The sequence below is a fragment of the Mesoplodon mirus genome (genome assembly GCF_964341445.2).
Source record: "Mesoplodon mirus genome assembly, chromosome: 8".
Classification (NCBI taxonomy): Eukaryota; Metazoa; Chordata; class Mammalia; order Artiodactyla; family Ziphiidae; genus Mesoplodon; species Mesoplodon mirus.
The window spans coordinates 116635599-116649961 of NC_138984.1; positions in this window are offsets into that span (position 1 = coordinate 116635599).

The window sequence follows — 14363 nt, forward strand, 5'->3', positions numbered from 1 at the left end:
GAAATTTTTTCTGTTTTATTTTTAAATTTTATTTTTTGAAATTTAATTTTATTTATGTTTTTATACAGCAGGTTATTATTAGTTATGTATTTTATGCATATACATGTATACAGGTCAATCCCAATCTCCCAACTCATCCCACCACCACCACCCCATGGCTTCCCACACTTGGTGTCCATACGTTTGTTCTCTACGTCTGTGTCTCTATTTCTTCCCTGCAAACCAGTTCATCTGTACCATTTTTAGGCTCCACATATATGCATTAATATACAATATTTGTTGTCCTCTTTCTGACTTACTTCATTCTGTATGACAGTCTCTCGATCCATCGATGTCTCTACAAATGACCCAGTTTCATTCCTTTTTATGGCCGAGTAATATTCCATTTTATATATGTACCACATCTTTATCCACTCATCTGTCTGTGGGCATTTAGGTTGCTTCCATTACCTGGCTATTGTAAATAGTGCTGCAACGAACATTGTGCTGAATGTGCCTTTTTGAAATACGGTTTTCTCTGGGTATATGCCCAGAAGTGGGATTGCTGGATCAGATGGTAATTCTATTTCTAATTTTTTTAAGGAAACTCCATACTGTTCTCCATAGTGACTGTATCAATTTACATTCCCACCAATAGTGGAAGAGGGCTCCTTTTGTCCACACCCTCCCCAGAATTGGTTGTTTGTAGATTTTCTGATGATGCCGATTCTAAAAGGTGTGAGGTGATACCTCATTGTAGTTTTGATTTGCATTTCTCTAATAATTAGTGCTGTTGAGCAGCTTTTCTGTGTGTCTTGGCCATCTCTGTGTCTCCTTTGAAGAAACGTCTCTTTAGATCTTCTGCCCATTTTTTTGGGTTGTTTGTTTTTTTTAATATTAAGCTGCATGAGCTGTTTATATATATTGGAGATTAAACCTCTGTCCATTGATTCGTCTGCAATGATTTTCGCCCATTCTGAGGGATGCCTTTTTCCATTCCCGTGTTTTTTAACAAAAAAGGAAAGAAAGGAAAAGAAGCAGAACACTAATGTGCGTAAAATATGCCTTTTGAAACGGTCGTTTTGAAATATGGACGTCCTTTGAATTTTTTGGTCGATATGTGACCCCAGGATTTGTTTTCAGGGCAGGTGTCATTTACAGGCATGCAATGATTTTGAATATCAACTGACCATTAGCGTTGGGATTAAAGCTGCTGTTGTGTGAAACGGCCACAAGGTGGCAGCAGTTCACCCTTACCAAATCTGGTTACTAGGGCAAGAGAGCCTCAGTGGAAGTGGTGTTCTAGATTGGAGTTTAGAATGGAATGTACCAGGAGAAAGCCGCTCACGTTTGTCTCACTACTTCTTGTTCGTGTTTTTAATTTAATTTTTTATTTTTTATTACAGCAAGTTTGATTACAATGTTTGGCTTGTTGTAGGTGTGGAAGATGTGGTTCTTTTACACATATACAGATGACTGTTCTTCCTGGGATCCTTTTCCCATGTACGTTATGACAGAATGTTGAGTAGTCCTCTCTTGGTATTCTGTAGGTCTTTGGTGATTATGTATGTCACCTGTGTTTGTATATGTCTGTTAACCCCGATATCGTAATGAAACCAATCCTCACACCTTTCCATTGGTGAACCATAAGTTTGTTTCATGAATCTGTGATTGCCCTTCTCCGTGGAAATATCTGCCCTGGTATCCATTTTTAGGTAACACCTATAAGTGATATGATAGGATATGTGTCTTTCACTTTCTGACTTACTACAAGTCACGTGATTACTTCTAGACTCATCTACGGTGCTGCAAATGGCATTGTGTCCTTTTTTCCCTTGGCTTCTCTTCTGCCTTAGCGGGGTCCATTTTCAACAATGTGATTCCCTGAGGGTTGTGGATTAGCTGACCTGGGCAGCCTTACCCTGCCGGCCCGCCCTCCCCAGGTGTGCCTCGTTGAGGTCAATATAAACAGAGCTCCAGGCAGCAATAGCCCCTGAAGCTGTGCCTGACTCCATATTCTCTGCCCCGTCAGCAGTCTCGGGGCTGTGCTGGTGGGAGGGAGTGAGGGGCCACAGCTTTGTGGGTGGCCCGGTGTGAGTGGGGTTCTGCTGGCCTTTCTGCAGGAGTTGCCAGGCTGCCGCCTGTAAAGAAGAGGATGTGTAACCCATAACTTCCGCTGGAATTTGTCTCCGGACAGAGGTGAGGAAGGAAAAAAGCAGTGGGGGCCGGGACAGGAGGGGTATCTCAGGCAGGGCAATGGAAAGCTTCTGGAAGAGCGCCAGGGTCCAGGACCAGTGGGCTGGCTGGCCTGCAGGCACCAAGTTGGCCTGCGTGCTGTCGCTGGTGTGGCTCCACGGTCCTTCCTCTAGGCTTTCAAGCCCTTGTACATATTCAGGTGTTTTACCTGGAAAGGGTGGGAACAGTTCAGCAGCAGCTGGCCTGGGGCTCAGCTCACGTTTACTCACAGATGCCTCGGCACGGTCCCCCAGCTTTGCAATGAGGACGCTCCTTGCGTGGGGGGTGGGTGGCTGGCTGTATGGGAGATGGTTCCCCACCTCTGACCAATTTCAGAATTGTTTACCGCTGGAGCAAGTGTCGTGATAGGGTTTTCCTCTGTATAACTCGTGGGTTCAATTTTTTTTTTCTTTTATGGTTCAAGTTAGATTTTATTCCTCTTTTATGTATTTATAACTATAAGCATGGAAATAATTCATTCCTATAAATACATCTGTGTGACGGGAAGAACTTTTTTCTGTTTTATTTTTAAATTTTATTTTTTAAAATTTTGAAATTTAATTTCATTTATGTTTTTATACAGCAGGTTATTATTAGTTATGTATTTTATGCATATACATGTATACAGGTCAATCCCAATCTCCCAACTCATCCCACCACCACCACCCCATGGCTTCCCACCCTTGGTGTCCATACGTTTGTTCTCTACGTCTGTGTCTCTATTTCTTCCCTGCAAACCAGTTCATCTGTACCATTTTTAGGCTCCACATATATGCATTAATATACAATATTTGTTTTCCTCTTTCTGACTTACTTCATTCTGTATGAGAGTCTCTCAATCCATCGATGTCTCTACAAATGACCCAGTTTCATTCCTTTTTATGGCCGAGTAATATTCCATTTTATATATGTACCACATCTTTATCCACTCATCTGTCTGTGGGCATTTAGGTTGCTTCCATTACCTGGCTATTGTAAATAGTGCTGCAACGAACATTGTGCTGAATGTGCCTTTTTGAAATACGGTTTTCTCTGGGTATATGCCCAGAAGTGGGATTGCTGGATCAGATGGTAATTCTATTTCTAATTTTTTTAAGGAAACTCCATACTGTTCTCCATAGTGACTGTATCAATTTACATTCCCACCAATAGTGGAAGAGGGCTCCTTTTGTCCACACCCTCCCCAGAATTGGTTGTTTGTATATTTTCTGATGATGCCTATTCTAACAGGTGTGAGGTGATACCTCATTGTAGTTTTGATTTGCATTTCTCTAATAATTAGTGCTGTTGAGCAGCTTTTCATGTGCGTCTTGGCCATCTCTGTGTCTCCTTTGAAGAAACGTCTCTTTAGATCTTCTGCCCATTTTTTGGGGTTGTTTGTTTTTTTAATATTAAGCTGCATGAGCTGTTTATATATATTGGAGATTAAACCTGTGTCCATTGATTCATTTGCAACGATTTTCACCCATCCTGAGGGATGCCTTTCTCCATTCCCGTTTTTTTTAACAAAAAAGCAAAGAAAGGAAAAGAAGCAGAACACTAATGTGCGTAAAATATGCCTTTTGAAACGGTCGTTTTGAAATATGGACGTCCTTTGAATTTTTTGGTCGATATGTGACCCCAGGATTTGTTTTCAGGGCAGGTGTCATTTACAGGCATGCAATGATTTTGAATATCAACTGACCATTAGCGTTGGGATTAAAGCTGCTGTTGTGTGAAACGGCCACAAGGTGGCAGCAGTTCACCCTTACCAAATCTGGTTACTAGGGCAAGAGAGCCTCAGTGGAAGTGGTGTTCTAGATTGGAGTTTAGAATGGAATGTACCAGGAGAAAGCCGCTCACGTTTGTCTCACTACTTCTTGTTCGTGTTTTTAATTTAATTTTTTATTTTTTATTACAGCAAGTTTGATTACAATGTTTGGCTTGTTGTAGGTGTGGAAGATGTGGTTCTTTTACACATATACAGATGACTGTTCTTCCTGGGATTCTTTTCCCATGTACGTTATGACAGAATGTTGAGTAGTCCTCTCTTGGTATTCTGTAGGTCTTTGGTGATTATATATGTCACCTGTGTTTGTATATGTCTGTTAACCCCGATATCGTAATGAAACCAATCCTCACACCTTTCCATTGGTGAACCATAAGTTTGTTTCATGAATCTGTGATTGCCCTTCTCCGTGGAAATATCTGCCCTGGTATCCACTTTTAGGTAACACCTATAGGTGATATGATAGGATATGTGTCTTTCACTTTCTGACTTACTACAAGTCACGTGATTACTTCTAGACTCATCTACGGTGCTGCAAATGGCATTGTGTCCTTTTTTCCCTTGGCTTCTCTTCTGCCTTAGCGGGGTCCATTTTCAACAATGTGATTCCCTGAGGGTTGTGGATTAGCTGACCTGGGCAGCCTTACCCTGCCGGCCCGCCCTCCCCAGGTGTGCCTCGTTGAGGTCAATATAAACAGAGCTCCAGGCAGCAATAGCCCCTGAAGCTGTGCCTGACTCCATATTCTCTGCCCCGTCAGCAGTCTCGGGGCTGTGCTGGTGGGAGGGAGTGAGGGGCCACAGCTTTGTGGGTGGCCCGGTGTGAGTGGGGTTCTGCTGGCCTTTCTGCAGGAGTTGCCATGCTGCCGCCTGTAAAGAAGAGGATGTGTCACCCATACATTCCGCTGGAATTTCTCTCCGGACAGAGGTGAGGAAGGAAAAAAGCAGTGGGGGCCGGGACAGGAGGGGTATCTCAGGCAGGGCAATGGAAAGCTTCTGGAAGAGCGCCCGGGGCCAGGACCAACCTGGCTGGCCTGCAGGCACCAAGTTGTCCTGCGTGCTGTCGCTGGTGTGGCTCCACGGTCCTTCCTCTAGGCTTTCAAGCCCTTGTACATATTCAGGTGTTTTACCTGGAAAGGGTGGGAACAGTTCAGCAGCAGCTGGCCTGGGGCTCAGCTCACGTTTACTCACAGATGCCTCGGCACGGTCCCCCAGCTTTGCAATGAGGACGCTCCTTGCGTGGGGGGTGGGTTGCTGGCTGTATGGGAGATGCTTCCCCACCTCTGACCAATTTCAGAATTGTTTACCACTGGAGCAAGTGCCCTGATAGGGTTTTCCCCTGTATAACTCGTGGATTCAGGATTTTTTTTTCTTTTATGGTTCAAGTTAGATTTTATTCCTCTTTTATGTATTTATAGATATAAGCATGGAAATCATTCATTCCTATAAATACATCTGTGTGACGGGAAGAACTTTTTTCTGTTTTATTTTTAAATTTTATTTTTTAAAATTTTGAAATTTAATTTTATTTATGTTTTTATACAGCAGGTTATTATTAGTTATGTATTTTATGCATATACATGTATACAGGTCAATCCCAATCTCCCAACTCATCCCACCACCACCACCCCATGGCTTCCCACACTTGGTGTCCATACGTTTGTTCTCTACGTCTGTGTCTCTATTTCTTCCCTGCAAACTAGTTCATCTGTACCATTTTTAGGCTCCACATATATGCATTAATATACAATATTTGTTTTCCTCTTTCTGACTTACTTCATTCTGTATGACAGTCTCTCGATCCATCGATGTCTCTACAAATGACCCAGTTTCATTCCTTTTTATGGCCGAGTAATATTCCATTTTATATATGTACCACATCTTTATCCACTCATCTGTCTGTGGGCATTTAGGTTGCTTCCATTACCTGGCTATTGTAAATAGTGCTGCAACGAACATTGTGCTGAATGTGCCTTTTTGAAATACGGTTTTCTCTGGGTATATGCCCAGAAGTGGGATTGCTGGATCAGATGGTAATTCTATTTCTAATTTTTTTAAGGAAACTCCATACTCTTCTCCATAGTGACTGTATCAATTTACATTCCCACCAATAGTGGAAGAGGGCTCCTTTTGTCCACACCCTCCCCAGAATTGGTTGTTTGTAGATTTTCTGATGATGCCGATTCTAAAAGGTGTGAGGTGATACCTCATTGTAGTTTTGATTTGCATTTCTCTAATAATTAGTGCTGTTGAGCAGCTTTTCTGTGCGTCTTGGCCATCTCTGTGTCTCCTTTGAAGAAACGTCTCTTTAGATCTTCTGCCCATTTTTTTTGGGTTGTTTGTTTTTTTAATATTAAGCTGCATGAGCTGTTTATATATATTGGAGATTAAACCTCTGTCCATTGATTCGTCTGCAATGATTTTCGCCCATTCTGAGGGATGCCTTTTTCCATTCCCGTGTTTTTTAACAAAAACGGAAAGAAAGGAAAAGAAGCAGAACACTAATGTGCGTAAAATATGCCTTTTGAAACGGTCGTTTTGAAATATGGACGTCCTTTGAATTTTTTGGTCGATATGTGACCCCAGGATTTGTTTTCAGGGCAGGTGTCATTTACAGGCATGCAATGATTTTGAATATCAACTGACCATTAGCGTTGGGATTAAAGCTGCTGTTGTGTGAAACGGCCACAAGGTGGCAGCAGTTCACCCTTACCAAATCTGGTTACTAGGGCAAGAGAGCCTCAGTGGAAGTGGTGTTCTAGATTGGAGTTTAGAATGGAATGTGCCAGGAGAAAGCCGCTCACGTTTGTCTCACTACTTCTTGTTCGTGTTTTTAATTTAATTTTTTATTTTTTATTACAGCAAGTTTGATTACAATGTTTGGCTTGTTGTAGGTGTGGAAGATGTGGTTCTTTTACACATATACAGATGACTGTTCTTCCTGGGATTCTTTTCCCATGTACGTTATGACAGAATGTTGAGTAGTCCTCTCTTGGTATTCTGTAGGTCTTTGGTGATTATATATGTCACCTGTGTTTGTATATGTCTGTTAACCCCGATATCGTAATGAAACCAATCCTCACACCTTTCCATTGGTGAACCATAAGTTTGTTTCATGAATCTGTGATTGCCCTTCTCCGTGGAAATATCTGCCCTGGTATCCATTTTTAGGTAACACCTATAAGTGATATGATAGGATATGTGTCTTTCACTTTCTGACTTACTACAAGTCACGTGATTACTTCTAGACTCATCTACGGTGCTGCAAATGGCATTGTGTCCTTTTTTCCCTTGGCTTCTCTTCTGCCTTAGCGGGGTCCATTTTCAACAATGTGATTCCCTGAGGGTTGTGGATTAGCTGACCTGGGCAGCCTTACCCTGCCGGCCCGCCCTCCCCAGGTGTGCCTCGTTGAGGTCAATATAAACAGAGCTCCAGGCAGCAATAGCCCTTGAAGCTGTGCCTGACTCCATATTCTCTGCCCCGTCAGCAGTCTCGGGGCTGTGCTGGTGGGAGGGAGTGAGGGGCCACAGCTTTGTGGGTGGCCCGGTGTGAGTGGGGTTCTGCTGGCCTTTCTGCAGGAGTTGCCAGGCTGCCGCCTGTAAAGAAGAGGATGTGTCACCCATACATTCCACTGGAATTTTTCTCCGGACAGAGGTGAGGAAGGAAAAAAGCAGTGGGGGCCGGGACAGGAGGGGTATCTCAGGCAGGGCAATGGAAAGCTTCTGGAAGAGTGCCCGGGGCCAGGACCAACCTGGCTGGCCTGCAGGCACCAAGATGGCCCGCGTGCTGTCGCTGGTGTGGCTCCACGGTCCTTCCTCTAGGCTTTCAAGCCCTTGTACATATTCAGGTGTTTTACCTGGAAAGGGTGGGAACAGTTCAGCAGCAGCTGGCCTGGGGCTCAGCTCACATTTACTCACAGATGCCTCGGCACGGTCCCCCAGCTTTGCAATGAGGACGCTCCTTGCGTGGGGGGTGGGTTGCTGGCTCTATGGGAGATGATTCCCCACCTCTGACCAATTTCAGAATTGTTTACCACTGGAGCAAGTGCCCTGATAGGGTTTTCCCCTGTATAACTCGTGGATTCAGGATTTTTTTTTTCTTTTATGGTTCAAGTTAGATTTTATTCCTCTTTTATGTATTTATAGATATAAGCATGGAAATCATTCATTCCTATAAATACATCTGTGTGACGGGAAGAAATTTTTTCTGTTTTATTTTTAAATTTTATTTTTTGAAATTTAATTTTATTTATGTTTTTATACAGCAGGTTATTATTAGTTATGTATTTTATGCATATACATGTATACAGGTCAATCCCAATCTCCCAACTCATCCCACCACCACCACCCCATGGCTTCCCACACTTGGTGTCCATACGTTTGTTCTCTACGTCTGTGTCTCTATTTCTTCCCTGCAAACCAGTTCATCTGTACCATTTTTAGGCTCCACATATATGCATTAATATACAATATTTGTTTTCCTCTTTCTGACTTACTTCATTCTGTATGACAGTCTCTCGATCCATCGATGTCTCTACAAATGACCCAGTTTCATTCCTTTTTATGGCCGAGTAATATTCCATTTTATATATGTACCACATCTTTATCCACTCATCTGTCTGTGGGCATTTAGGTTGCTTCCATTACCTGGCTATTGTAAATAGTGCTGCAACGAACATTGTGCTGAATGTGCCTTTTTGAAATACGGTTTTCTCTGGGTATATGCCCAGAAGTGGGATTGCTGGATCAGATGGTAATTCTATTTCTAATTTTTTTAAGGAAACTCCATACTGTTCTCCATAGTGACTGTATCAATTCACATTCCCACCAATAGTGGAAGAGGGCTCCTTTTGTCCACACCCTCCCCAGAATTGGTTGTTTGTATATTTTCTGATGATGCCGATTCTAAAAGGTGTGAGGTGATACCTCATTGTAGTTTTGATTTGCATTTCTCTAATAATTAGTGCTGTTGAGCAGCTTTTCTGTGTGTCTTGGCCATCTCTGTGTCTCCTTTGAAGAAACGTCTCTTTAGATCTTCTGCCCATTTTTTTGGGTTGTTTGTTTTTTTTAATATTAAGCTGCATGAGCTGTTTATATATATTGGAGATTAAACCTCTGTCCATTGATTCGTCTGCAATGATTTTCGCCCATTCTGAGGGATGCCTTTTTCCATTCCCGTGTTTTTTAACAAAAAAGGAAAGAAAGGAAAAGAAGCAGAACACTAATGTGCGTAAAATATGTCTTTTGAAACGGTCGTTTTGAAATATGGACGTCCTTTGAATTTTTTGGTCGATATGTGACCCCAGGATTTGTTTTCAGGGCAGGTGTCATTTACAGGCATGCAATGATTTTGAATATCAACTGACCATTAGCGTTGGGATTAAAGCTGCTGTTGTGTGAAACGGCCACAAGGTGGCAGCAGTTCACCCTTACCAAATCTGGTTACTAGGGCAAGAGAGCCTCAGTGGAAGTGGTGTTCTAGATTGGAGTTTAGAATGGAATGTACCAGGAGAAAGCCGCTCACGTTTGTCTCACTACTTCTTGTTCGTGTTTTTAATTTAATTTTTTATTTTTTATTACAGCAAGTTTGATTACAATGTTTGGCTTGTTGTAGGTGTGGAAGATGTGGTTCTTTTACACATATACAGATGACTGTTCTTCCTGGGATCCTTTTCCCATGTACGTTATGACAGAATGTTGAGTAGTCCTCTCTTGGTATTCTGTAGGTCTTTGGTGATTATGTATGTCACCTGTGTTTGTATATGTCTGTTAACCCCGATATCGTAATGAAACCAATCCTCACACCTTTCCATTGGTGAACCATAAGTTTGTTTCATGAATCTGTGATTGCCCTTCTCCGTGGAAATATCTGCCCTGGTATCCATTTTTAGGTAACACCTATAAGTGATATGATAGGATATGTGTCTTTCACTTTCTGACTTACTACAAGTCACGTGATTACTTCTAGACTCATCTACGGTGCTGCAAATGGCATTGTGTCCTTTTTTCCCTTGGCTTCTCTTCTGCCTTAGCGGGGTCCATTTTCAACAATGTGATTCCCTGAGGGTTGTGGATTAGCTGACCTGGGCAGCCTTACCCTGCCGGCCCGCCCTCCCCAGGTGTGCCTCGTTGAGGTCAATATAAACAGAGCTCCAGGCAGCAATAGCCCCTGAAGCTGTGCCTGACTCCATATTCTCTGCCCCGTCAGCAGTCTCGGGGCTGTGCTGGTGGGAGGGAGTGAGGGGCCACAGCTTTGTGGGTGGCCCGGTGTGAGTGGGGTTCTGCTGGCCTTTCTGCAGGAGTTGCCAGGCTGCCGCCTGTAAAGAAGAGGATGTGTCACCCATAACTTCCGCTGGAATTTCTCTCCGGACAGAGGTGAGGAAGGAAAAAAGCAGTGGGGGCCGGGACAGGAGGGGTATCTCAGGCAGGGCAATGGAAAGCTTCTGGAAGAGTGCCAGGGTCCAGGACCAGTGGGCTGGCTGGCCTGCAGGCACCAAGTTGGCCTGCGTGCTGTCGCTGGTGTGGCTCCACGGTCCTTCCTCTAGGCTTTCAAGCCCTTGTACATATTCAGGTGTTTTACCTGGAAAGGGTGGGAACAGTTCAGCAGCAGCTGGCCTGGGGCTCAGCTCACGTTTACTCACAGATGCCTCGGCACGGTCCCCCAGCTTTGCAATGAGGACGCTCCTTGCGTGGGGGGTGGGTGGCTGGCTGTATGGGAGATGGTTCCCCACCTCTGACCAATTTCAGAATTGTTTACCGCTGGAGCAAGTGTCGTGATAGGGTTTTCCTCTGTATAACTCGTGGGTTCAATTTTTTTTTTCTTTTATGGTTCAAGTTAGATTTTATTCCTCTTTTATGTATTTATAAATATAAGCATGGAAATAATTCATTCCTATAAATACATCTGTGTGACGGGAAGAACTTTTTTCTGTTTTATTTTTAAATTTTATTTTTTAAAATTTTGAAATTTAATTTCATTTATGTTTTTATACAGCAGGTTATTATTAGTTATGTATTTTATGCATATACATGTATACAGGTCAATCCCAATCTCCCAACTCATCCCACCACCACCACCCCATGGCTTCCCACACTTGGTGTCCATACGTTTGTTCTCTACGTCTGTGTCTCTATTTCTTCCCTGCAAACCAGTTCATCTGTACCATTTTTAGGCTCCACATATATGCATTAATATACAATATTTGTTTTCCTCTTTCTGACTTACTTCATTCTGTATGACAGTCTCTCAATCCATCGATGTCTCTACAAATGACCCAGTTTCATTCCTTTTTATGGCCGAGTAATATTCCATTTTATATATGTACCACATCTTTATCCACTCATCTGTCTGTGGGCATTTAGGTTGCTTCCATTACCTGGCTATTGTAAATAGTGCTGCAACGAACATTGTGCTGAATGTGCCTTTTTGAAATACGGTTTTCTCTGGGTATATGCCCAGAAGTGGGATTGCTGGATCAGATGGTAATTCTATTTCTAATTTTTTTAAGGAAACTCCATACTGTTCTCCATAGTGACTGTATCAATTTACATTCCCACCAATAGTGGAAGAGGGCTCCTTTTGTCCACACCCTCCCCAGAATTGGTTGTTTGTATATTTTCTGATGATGCCTATTCTAACAGGTGTGAGGTGATACCTCATTGTAGTTTTGATTTGCATTTCTCTAATAATTAGTGCTGTTGAGCAGCTTTTCATGTGCGTCTTGGCCATCTCTGTGTCTCCTTTGAAGAAACGTCTCTTTAGATCTTCTGCCCATTTTTTGGGGTTGTTTGTTTTTTTAATATTAAGCTGCATGAGCTGTTTATATATATTGGAGATTAAACCTGTGTCCATTGATTCATTTGCAACGATTTTCACCCATCCTGAGGGATGCCTTTTTCCATTCCCGTTTTTTTTAACAAAAAAGGAAAGAAAGGAAAAGAAGCAGAACACTAATGTGCGTAAAATATGCCTTTTGAAACGGTCGTTTTGAAATATGGACGTCCTTTGAATTTTTTGGTCGATATGTGACCCCAGGATTTGTTTTCAGGGCAGGTGTCATTTACAGGCCTGCAATGATTTTGAATATCAACTGACCATTAGCGTTGGGATTAAAGCTGCTGTTGTGTGAAACGGCCACAAGGTGGCAGCAGTTCACCCTTACCAAATCTGGTTACTAGGGCAAGAGAGCCTCAGTGGAAGTGGTGTTCTAGATTGGAGTTTAGAATGGAATGTACCAGGAGAAAGCCGCTCACGTTTGTCTCACTACTTCTTGTTCGTGTTTTTAATTTAATTTTTTATTTTTTCTTACAGCAAGTTTGATTACAATGTTTGGCTTGTTGTAGGTGTGGAAGATGTGGTTCTTTTACACATATACAGATGACTGTTCTTCCTGGGATTCTTTTCCCATGTACGTTATGACAGAATGTTGAGTAGTCCTCTCTTGGTATTCTGTAGGTCTTTGGTGATTATGTATGTCACCTGTGTTTGTATATGTCTGTTAACCCCGATATCGTAATGAAACCAATCCTCACACCTTTCCATTGGTGAACCATAAGTTTGTTTAATGAATCTGTGATTGCCCTTCTCCGTGGAAATATCTGCCCTGGTATCCACTTTTAGGTAACACCTATAGGTGATATGATATGATATGTGTCTTTCACTTTCTGACTTACTACAAGTCACGTGATTACTTCTAGACTCATCTACGGTGCTGCAAATGGCATTGTGTCCTTTGTTCCCTTGGCTTCTCTTCTGCCTTAGCGGGGTCCATTTTCAACAATGTGATTCCCTGAGGGTTGTGGATTAGCTGACCTGGGCAGCCTTACCCTGCCGGCCCGCCCTCCCCAGGTGTTCCTCGTTGAGGTCAATATAAACAGAGCTCCAGGCAGCAATAGCCCCTGAAGCTGTGCCTGACTCCATATTCTCTGCCCCGTCAGCAGTCTCGGGGCTGTGCTGGTGGGAGGGAGTGAGGGTCCACAGCTTTGTGGGTGGCCCGGTGTGAGTGGGGTTCTGCTGGCCTTTCTGCAGGAGTTGCCATGCTGCCGCCTGTAAAGAAGAGGATGTGTCACCCATACATTCCGCTGGAATTTCTCTCCGGACAGAGGTGAGGAAGGAAAAAAGCAGTGGGGGCCGGGACAGGAGGGGTATCTCAGGCAGGGCAATGGAAAGCTTCTGGAAGAGCGCCCGGGGCCAGGACCAACCTGGCTGGCCTGCAGGCACCAAGTTGTCCTGCGTGCTGTCGCTGGTGTGGCTCCACGGTCCTTCCTCTAGGCTTTCAAGCCCTTGTACATATTCAGGTGTTTTACCTGGAAAGGGTGGGAACAGTTCAGCAGCAGCTGGCCTGGGGCTCAGCTCACGTTTACTCACAGATGCCTCGGCACGGTCCCCCAGCTTTGCAATGAGGACGCTCCTTGCGTGGGGGGTGGGTTGCTGGCTGTATGGGAGATGCTTCCCCACCTCTGACCAATTTCAGAATTGTTTACCACTGGAGCAAGTGCCCTGATAGGGTTTTCCCCTGTATAACTCGTGGGTTCAGGATTTTTTTTTCTTTTATGGTTCAAGTTAGATTTTATTCCTCTTTTATGTATTTATAGATATAAGCATGTAAATCATTCATTCCTATAAATACATCTGTGTGATGGGAAGAAATTTTTTCTGTTTTATTTTTAAATTTTATTTTTTAAAATTTTGAAATTTAATTTTATTTATGTTTTTATACAGCAGGTTATTATTAGTTATGTATTTTATGCATATACATGTATACAGGTCAATCCCAATCTCCCAACTCATCCCACCACCACCACCCCATGGCTTCCCACACTTGGTGTCCATACGTTTGTTCTCTACGTCTGTGTCTCTATTTCTTCCCTGCAAACCAGTTCATCTGTACCATTTTTAGGCTCCACATATATGCATTAATATACAATATTTGTTTTCCTCTTTCTGACTTACTTCATTCTGTATGACAGTCTCTCGATCCATCGATGTCTCTACAAATGACCCAGTTTCATTCCTTTTTATGGCCGAGTAATATTCCATTTTATATATGTACCACATCTTTATCCACTCATCTGTCTGTGGGCATTTAGGTTGCTTCCATTACCTGGCTATTGTAAATAGTGCTGCAACGAACATTGTGCTGAATGTGCCTTTTTGAAATACGGTTTTCTCTGGGTATATGCCCAGAAGTGGGATTGCTGGATCAGATGGTAATTCTATTTCTAATTTTTTTAAGGAAACTCCATACTGTTCTCCATAGTGACTGTATCAATTTACATTCCCACCAATAGTGGAAGAGGGCTCCTTTTGTCCACACCCTCCCCAGAATTGGTTGTTTGTAGATTTTCTGATGATGCCGATTCTAAAAGGTGTGAGGTGATACCT